The sequence below is a fragment of the Centruroides sculpturatus genome, unplaced genomic scaffold (assembly GCF_000671375.1).
Source record: "Centruroides sculpturatus isolate CEXI.00-Female unplaced genomic scaffold, Cexi_2.0 scaffold95, whole genome shotgun sequence".
Lineage (NCBI taxonomy): Eukaryota > Metazoa > Arthropoda > Arachnida > Scorpiones > Buthidae > Centruroides > Centruroides sculpturatus.
In genome coordinates this window covers 793,138-802,780 of record NW_019384621.1, presented here as the reverse complement: position 1 = coordinate 802,780, position 9,643 = coordinate 793,138, and positions in this window count along the sequence as shown.

Genomic DNA, 9,643 nt, shown 5'->3' with positions numbered 1-9,643 from the left:
TTTTATTTTATTTTTTGCAAATTTTAATAAATTTATAACAATAAAAAATACAACTAGATAAAAGATTGAACGTTCAATTTTAGCACTTTTTATTTTTCAAAAAAATATTTATTAAATAAAAAAAGATAAAAGAAAAATTTTATAAATCTAAAAAGAATTAAATTTTATCAAAGTTTTTCAATTTTTATAATAACAATCATAAATCTCAACTGAAAAAAAGAGAACAAATATAATGAAGGTAAGAAAAATCAATAAATCCATAATCAGTAAAGAATTAAGTGATAAAATTGATTAGAAAAATGACTGGAAAATGTTCCTTAAAAAAATGATTAGTTGCTAAATATAATAAAATATATTGAGGAATAAATATATATTTAACAATATAAAAGTAATTTTAAACTATGATTAAATACCAAAAAACAGTTCAAATTTTATTTCCATATAGGCTATTATTATCATTTAAAATAAATCAACTTCTAATTTTAATTTAATGTATAATTGCATATCATAATTTTTATGTTTTATTAGAGTTTTATCTAATTACTTAGATTAGTAGATTAATTTAAAATGTGTCTTAATTCAATTTGTCAATTAGAATACTGCCAGTAGCGAGTAAAGAATGAATGCGAAATTGGAAGAAGAGAAAAGAAAAAGTACTAGTATCTATTTTGGATTGCGGCAATTTACATTAGGGCACTATCTTATAGAAAAATCAGTTTACTAATACATTTGTTTGATGTATTTACTGTTAGTCTACTTAATTAATGCTTCATCTTTAAATTATTATTATGGCTTATCGTTTATGTTTCATGGATAATCTACTGTGATTACTTTATCTCAATGTAAGCTCTCCAATTTTCATCTATTAAATATCACAGATCTTGTTTATCTAGGACAGAGACTGTATTCATCATTATCTTAATCATGTCAGCTGTTACAGCAGAGGCTTTCATTCTTCACTATTAATGTTATTAATGTTTTCTAGATAAAATTATAGGTATAATTTCTCGACAGGTAAAAATTAAACCCATATAACAATTAGAATAAACGCTTGTAATCTATCGAAAAATTAGTCTCTAGTAATAAAAACAAAGTAATTTTCATTCATCAATTTTTACTACACTTTAATCACTAAAATATAAAAATTTTGCTTAATTTATCTTTAAAAAATGTTTTACTTTGGTAACTATTTATGAACTTATATATAAAAAATTATTTAATTTTAATAAAATCAAAATTAAAATCAAATAATAATAAAATTGTAACCAATTATTTTTAATGAGATTGTCTTAGAAAATAATTTCCACTGAGAAAATTGATTTTTAAGTATTTAAATTAACTCTCGGAGAGAACGTTTTAACCGTATTTTTAATTTAGAAACACTTCACTGGTAACCTGTTGAACATCTAAAAATATTTGACAAAGAGAATTTGTGTATAAAATCAATAAAAGTTCCTTAAATTTCAAAAAATATCGAAATCTTAGAAAATTCTACTAATTTAATCGAGCAATTTAATTACATCACAGAAAAAATAAATAAATAAATAAATAATATAAAATAAATAAATTCTAGAGTGTAATTAAATAGCTTGATTAAATATATATAGCATGATATATATATATCAATAGAAACTTCCAAAGAAGACAGCAGTAATTGCAAAGACGTTTAATTAAATGAGCATTTAACAAAGCAGCACATCTAGAGAATCACCCAATTCATTCTCTGGAAAATCTGAACGAAAAGGAATTCGTGGGAATTCATCAAATATGTTTTCATCTTTAAAAACAGAAAAATATCATAAATCTGTTGTCGTCTTCACTATGAAAATATAATTACAATAAATACCCATGACAGAATTTATTGTAATTATATTTTCTTAAAAATTAAATTATAAATTTACGGGAACATTAAATGTACCATGCACAGAATTATATATATATATAGAACTATATAACTAAGTAATGTTTTTTAATGGTTAAATTATATATAATCATTACNTGACATCTACTGTTTTTTACTTTCATATAGACAAATCCTTGTATTCTCTTTTGCTATAGTGTGTGTATGTAAAAAAGTTTTGCAAATATACTTGATATATGCCTTATTTCTGTTTTATAGTTTGATATGCATTAAAAAAATTAGATAATGTATTAAATTTAATTTAAATAAGCTAAATACTGTAATATTTAATGAATGAATTCGATGAAAAAAATGTAAATATTTTATTTCAATCCGTTAAAGAGTTCAGTTAACATTTCGTCCTAATTACAAAAATGAATATCAAAATGATCAAGGAAAATAAACTACGCTTCGTATTGTATTTCAGTCACACTAAGATCTTCTGTTAATTTTGTCCTAGTAAACGTAACCTGTAATTTAAGCAAAGTGCCCTACATCTCGTAAATTGATCATATCTTTCAAGTGGCATATAACCACACCATAATAAATAAATTATTTTAAAAAACGTAAAGTTTAAGTTTCCGTCTAACTGTTTAATTTTCTTATTAATTATATTTAATTATAACTTTAAAGGCATATAAAAATTTAATTGTTTAGTGAAAAATTTCAAAGCTATTCCTGACATTATTAGCGAATGTCATTTATTTAAATCAGATATTTTTAACTACAGTAACCTTCAAAGTTATTAATAATTAATAAGGATTAAAATATTGTATTTTAAAATACTATAATTAATCCATATATTTTTTTGATTGAATAGCCTGATGACACCATTCAATTTCGCATTGACTAATGTGTAATAAAACTTCTACAGACGAAGTTCAAATGTTAACATCTGCATTAATAAAACTAAATGCAGTAAAGTTTCCTCTTAAAATGAAGAGAATGTTGGTATAATTAATTTTTTTCTATAGAAATTAAAGGGGAAAAAATACATTTTAACGAACAAAAAGTTATCAGAAAATTTCATGTTTTTTAAATACAAATTGAATTTGCATAACATTCGGATCCGTTGATCTAACAAATGTAACAAAAAATAAATGTGTTTAAAAAACATTATCAAATATTAAAATCCTGATAATGAATAAATTAAAATAAAATTAACTTTAATTAATGTATTAAGTTATTAATTTTTAATATTAGTATTAAGATATATATATTTGTGTATGGTTTGCATTACTGATTTAACCGAATTTTATATAAATCTAATTAATTCAGTTATGAAATAAGTAGTAAGATACAGAAAATGGATGGCGAATTTACATCTAATTTATCTGGAAACGACTAATTACTAAATTGTGAGAAAAGGAGTAATAAATATTAAATGGTGTTCAATGTACATTGGCATTTACAAGTTTGTCTATTATTGAAATTATTTTTCCCACTTAAGTTTAATTTACTTAAGTGGACAAACTAAACAAATTAAATTGACCGTTTTGCTACAAAGCTTTGTTTCTGTTACGTTTCGAATTTTTTTCATGTTATTTATTGTAAACACTTGAACTATACAAATATATACCAAGTAAATATTTTAATTAACTGAACTAACTTAAATTCGAATTTACAAATTAAGGAATTTAATTTTACTTTTTCTAAAATGCTAATCGTTAAACATGATTTTATTCTTCAAAAACGAAAAATGCAAATATCTAAATTAATTTAACAAATACCAAACAAATACAAACACCTAAATTAAAATTTCATTTAAGTATTTTAATTCAAAATTTTTGGCTAAATAAAAGAAAATGAAAGGAATGGCGTATTATTAAACTCTTAATAAAATTTTAATACGTTTAACGTCTGTAAAGGTTATATTATGAACGTGAGAATATTTTTTTCTGCAGAGAAAAATGAAGCATTAGTGGTTTGTCAAAACAAAATTCTTAAAGTGGAAAAAGGAGGAAAGGGGGAAAAAACTAATTAAAAAGTAAGACATGATTGCGTTTCTTTGTTGCTGCTAATTTCAAGAAGAATAAGTCTGACAGCATGTTGAGTTTCCTGACATTTCCATTTTCGATTATGTCTTCATTGGAAAAAGTAGCTCTGTAAAGATGCAATTAGGAAATTATTTTTATGTACTTGTTCCATATTACATCGGAACTAATATAATTTATTTCGGGGGAGTGCACTTATTTACTAAGTTAAAACAATTAAAAACTTTTGATTTATTTTAATTAAATCGTACGCTATTTTATTTGTACCCTGGGAAAAACGAATATGAAATTTGAAAATTTTTAATTACCTTTTTAAATTTCATTATTTAATCAATTCTCCAAAAAAAAATAGACGAACTGATTTAAATAGAATTTTGTCATTTATGCAATCAAAACTTCGGGAGAATTTTTTTATTTTTGCCATTTTCTAAATTTTAAATTCTAAAAAATATTATAATTATTTAAAATATATTATTATTTAAATTCTGTTATTGATTATTTCGTTCGAAAAGAGAAAACGTACCTAACTGGCATCATGGAAGCTTCCTAATCATTAATCGATACTGCCGAAATTAATTTTACTTTCTACCATAAAACCACCAATAAGTTATTACACAAAGAGAATGAAACCATAAATTAAAACTCTTAAATTAATTTTTTTGATTGTCTACCAGCAGAGAAAAGTTCCATTATGTAAATTTTGGCACTAATCACATTGAATTGAATAATATCTCTATCATTTCCACTGATTTAAATACGAAAGCATGGACACGATAAAAAAAGAAAAAATTCTGACAATAATTCAATTAAGATTATCGCGCGTACATCCACAATTGCTTCAAACTTACATAAAATTCAATCACTTCAATATTATTTTTGCTTCGATGGCTTTGAATCATATTTCGCGATATTTGCACCTCATTGCCTCTTTTAAAAATTCAGTCGAGACTTAAGAATGAGGGTTTGGTGTTGCTTTCAAATTTAATTTTTGTATCTTTAAAAGAAAAACCGAAAATAAAATAAATTCATACAAAATGTGAAAGTAGATGCAAATGAAAACACAATTCCTGCTGAACTGAGAAGAAAAAAATTTTTGTTCTTCCTCATCTTTTACTATTGAAATTATACACCATCTGTTGTAATATAGAAAATATATTTTAAAATTAATATAAACTATTCTTCTTAGAAGCGAACTGTGCCAATAAAATTTGATAAATCAATTTTTTTAATGATTTAATTCATCAGTAATTCAGATTCGATACATAATTCCATTTATTTTAACGCCAAACTTTTATATATCATTAAAAACTGATTTAGCCCGAACAAAGTTTAAGTAAAAAATTGATTCATAAATTGAAAAAGTGTTATTTTTAGAGGCTTAGATGTTTGTTTTTCTTTATATTTTATTACTTATATGATGATAATCAATACAAAAACAAAAGAAAAAAATTGAATGTTCTTTTGTAAGAAAAGAGGCCAAGAAGAAAGGATCTCAAGAACCCAGCTCCTCAAGAACAAGTCAGAAATTGTTGTCTAGATAAAGTAATCCCTTATATCTTCCGGATGAGTTCGTTCAATTGCTTTGTAATAAATCCTATACCTAAAAAAAAAGAATACTTGATAGATATGACGGAAGTCTGTCTTCTTCTGTCAACAAAGATCGAATAATATAGCGAGAAACTTGTTTGTTAAATCTAAATACAGTCGAGTTATCTAAAGCGACACACCCGAATTTTAATTATAAAGACAGATTGAGTCTTCCTTTCTATATTCCGCTATCGCTTATTTTTTCATTCAATCTTCAAGTCGTAAAAAAATTCTTACAGTTGTTCTAGAATTTATTAATCGTAGACGCCATAATTAAGTTTTAAAATAGGTCAGACTTTCTATTCATGATATATATATATATATATATATATATATATATATAACGGAATTCCTTCTCGAATATTGTCATAATTCAAATTTTGCGTGGGTATAATATGTGTCATCGATCAGAATATAACTTCCGTTCAAATCCTGTCACGGATCTTTGAATAATACTTTTTAACCAGAAAACCGCAGACGGAATGAATCAGAATGTAACACATCCCTTAAAACAAGTAATGATAATAAAATTATTCATTAATCATATAATTATTCATTATCAGCCGTTAACTAAAAAGTTAGTTTATTAATTATTAATTAAAGAGAGTTTTCAGAACGAAGATAAAAAAAAAACACTTTCCTATGTCAAACATAACCTTGAACTTCCTCTCTAATTAAGAAATTTGATAAAATATCCGATATACACGATATTAGACTTAACCAAAACAAGTCTTGGTATGAATTAAGGGGATAAAAATCCAATTTAATGTATCAAATTCGGGGAAAAATCTTGCAGAGCATATCTACTACACATTATACTATCAAGCAATTTTAAATTAATTGAAGAAGTTGCTCTTCATAATGTATACCAATTTACTTAAGCTTCCGAGATATTTTAATTCCAACACAATAATAATAGTTAGTCCTCGTAACAAGAATACAAGTTAAAGATTACATCCAAGACGTTCAAACAATTTCCTGTCTCCGTCCTTCAGCAGATGACGCTAATACTACAAGTGGACATAATAGCATACGTCCGCCTTCTGCTACGGGGCGAAACAAGGAGCTAAACAAACACGAAAAACTGCAACATTAAGGGTGATCTCCCTTTTTCCTAACATTAATAAATAGGTTTGTTAATTACTCACCCCGAAACAATAAAAAATTATATTCCATTTATCTAAATTGATCTTTAACTTCCTTTCTTATTAATAAATTTAATAAAACATCGAAGTATAGTTATTTAAAAAGCGTCCAGTTAAAAATAAGCTTTGATAATTTTAATTGTAGAAGCAATTAATAAAAGTCAACTTTTCTTTATAATTCTGTGATTCAAATCGTTTAACCTATTGTCTTTAAATATCGTATTTCGTCCGAAGAAAAAAAAAGAAAGAAAGAAACAGAAATAATCCTAAAATATGTCAGTGAACATTTATTCTAATTATTCAAATTACTCGAACCGAATTAGCCTTTAAGATGAATTTTTAATAGATGATAAATGCAAATCGCTTAAGCCAATTATAACAACAGTTCAAGATGCTGCCACATAAACAGAACGGATCTTGAAAACGTTTATCAAATATATTCATGAAATTATCTTACACACACACTCACATATACAGTATATATATAATTATAACTTTTGCGATTTATTATTTTGTTTTTAATTAATTGAAAGTTTTATTAAAGTTTGCGAAATAAGTCCGGAAATATTTTCTTAGAGCATACTGGTCAAAAAGAAAAAAAAATATTAGTTTATATCCATCGTTTCAATATCGTTATCGTTATTTTTTTTCTCTATTTTCGATGCTTTAACCGTGATATGACGATTATGGCAGATTGCCAAGCAGTCAGAGCAGGTGCTGCTTGATAGAATTCCATTTTGTCCAGAAAGGCTTCGATCTCTCAAGAAAAATAACAAATGGCAAACGATTGCCGACTTCGCGACTAAATTTCGATTTGAAAACTTCGAAAAGTAATGCCAAAACGAAAACGGGCATACTGGGAAGGAAGCTAATTTTCCAAAATCCACAAAGGGGTTGCTATGGTAACAGCTATTTTGGCTAAAATTACCAACAACGTGAGATACAACTTTAATAATAATAATAATAATAATGATAATAATAATCAACCAAAATTGACTTTTTCCATTAAAAATTCATGATTCCAGTTAGTTGATCCGGTTACAAACAGAAAAAAATCAACAGAAAGATCTAAATTAAATCTTTAAATAGGAAAAATGGAAGTATAATTTGTTATTTTTCCGATTATCCAGCATCAATTAATAACGTCTTATTCCATAGGTATATAAAGTCTGCACGGACGAAAGGAGCGATTGCCATAGGCGAGGTCAGAGGTGCTGAATGAAACAATGCTTAGAATGAATTATTGATTATCGTAGATGATTTATCGATTCGGATGACAAAATGTTTAGTTAGATAAAAAATCGAAATGGATCAAACTGAAATTCGATAAAATAGCACTATTTCAAAGGCACAAAACATGTACAGTAAATGATGCGCTTCGTTTATTTTGACATTTTTCAAAGGACCACGTTGTGACCGAACAATACTTCTAAATGATATCCGAGATCACGCACGGATCAACAATTTTTCATTCTTCATATAACTCTATTAAAAACTCGATTTTATGCACACAATTTGAAATTTATAACCCTTATCTACTTATATAAAAAAAACAAAACAGTTTCTTATAAATATTTTATAGTTATAAATATGAGATTCTGTATTAAAACATGAAATTTACATTAAATCATCTTAAAGCAAAATCATCATTTTGCCTTAAGTGTCATGAATTTGTAGGACTTTTTAACATTTTTTTTTACAATTTAAAAATATTAAATGTCTCGCCTCTCTATTGTATAATTAGCAATAATGAGGATAATTTATTAACTCTGCGCTTATTTCATTTAGTAGAAAATAAAGTGGGTAACAATGAGAAAATTCAATTTGAAAATTTTGAAATTTAAAAAAGTGAACGCGTTCTCTGAAAACGCGAACTTAATTCAAATGAATTGAATTAAATTTTCTCACTTGTTTTCACTAAATATTAGTTTAAAAGAGGATTTCTGTTGAAGAAAACGCACAACATGGCATTGTTCTCACTGTCAAGATATACACAGTACAGTATGTCACGTCTGAATTTGGCCACTCCTCATTCGATCGCTTTTGTCAAAATATATTTTCGCAAAACTATATCAAAGCGAAGAAGATAAAAATGAGTAAAAGATAAGAAACGACAAGGAATACTTACCCAGATTACAAAACAGCCACCTTCACCGATGTATAAAGCTATCAAAGCAAACCAAAATCTGACCGGCGACCCCAACAAAATCGACCCTCAACCAACAACCCGCCAACCTGCAGTACAGAGAATGCGGCGTCCTTCTGCATTACTGCGCACGCTATGACGTCATCGGCCGCAACGTCACAATAGTTAACGCTTCGTCCGTTAGATGGCAGCGCAAAGAAGGGTACCATTTTCAACAGGCTGCTTCATATCCACTCTTTTAATTGGTGAAAACAGTAATCAATTCCCATAAAATAAAATTTAAAAAAAATTATTTCAATTACATTATTATACTTAATTGATATTATTATTATTAAGAATTTATATTATAACCTTTTTCATCTTCTGATTGAATTAATGTTATAAGCTTACTAAGCCCACAGCTTCGTCTCTCCAATTGAATTAGCATTCCAGCTTGTTTTAGAAGAATTATTATAATAATTAATGATATTATAATAGCTACAACATTATTATAATATACATTATTAAAATAATTAAAATTTTTAATATTATAATAAGTTATTCTAATTTAAAAATTAATGAATTATAAGGCTTATTTTTTTCTTCTTCCTAAAAACGTTACCAAGTATAATATAATGTAATAGCGATTTTTTAATATCCTGTTTAAAAAAGAAAATTGCTTTATAATTGGAGTAAAGAGTTTGAATTTCGCAAGAAATAAAAACTAATTACTATAAATGCAAATGTGAATGTTTATTAAATTAATTTTAAACGATATATTTTTTTATAAAGTATTTTTTAAATGCGTTCTTAATATAAAATCTTCATTTATTATTCTGTAAATTGTATATAAAAAATGTACGAGTACATTTAAAGTTTGCGAAATAAGTCC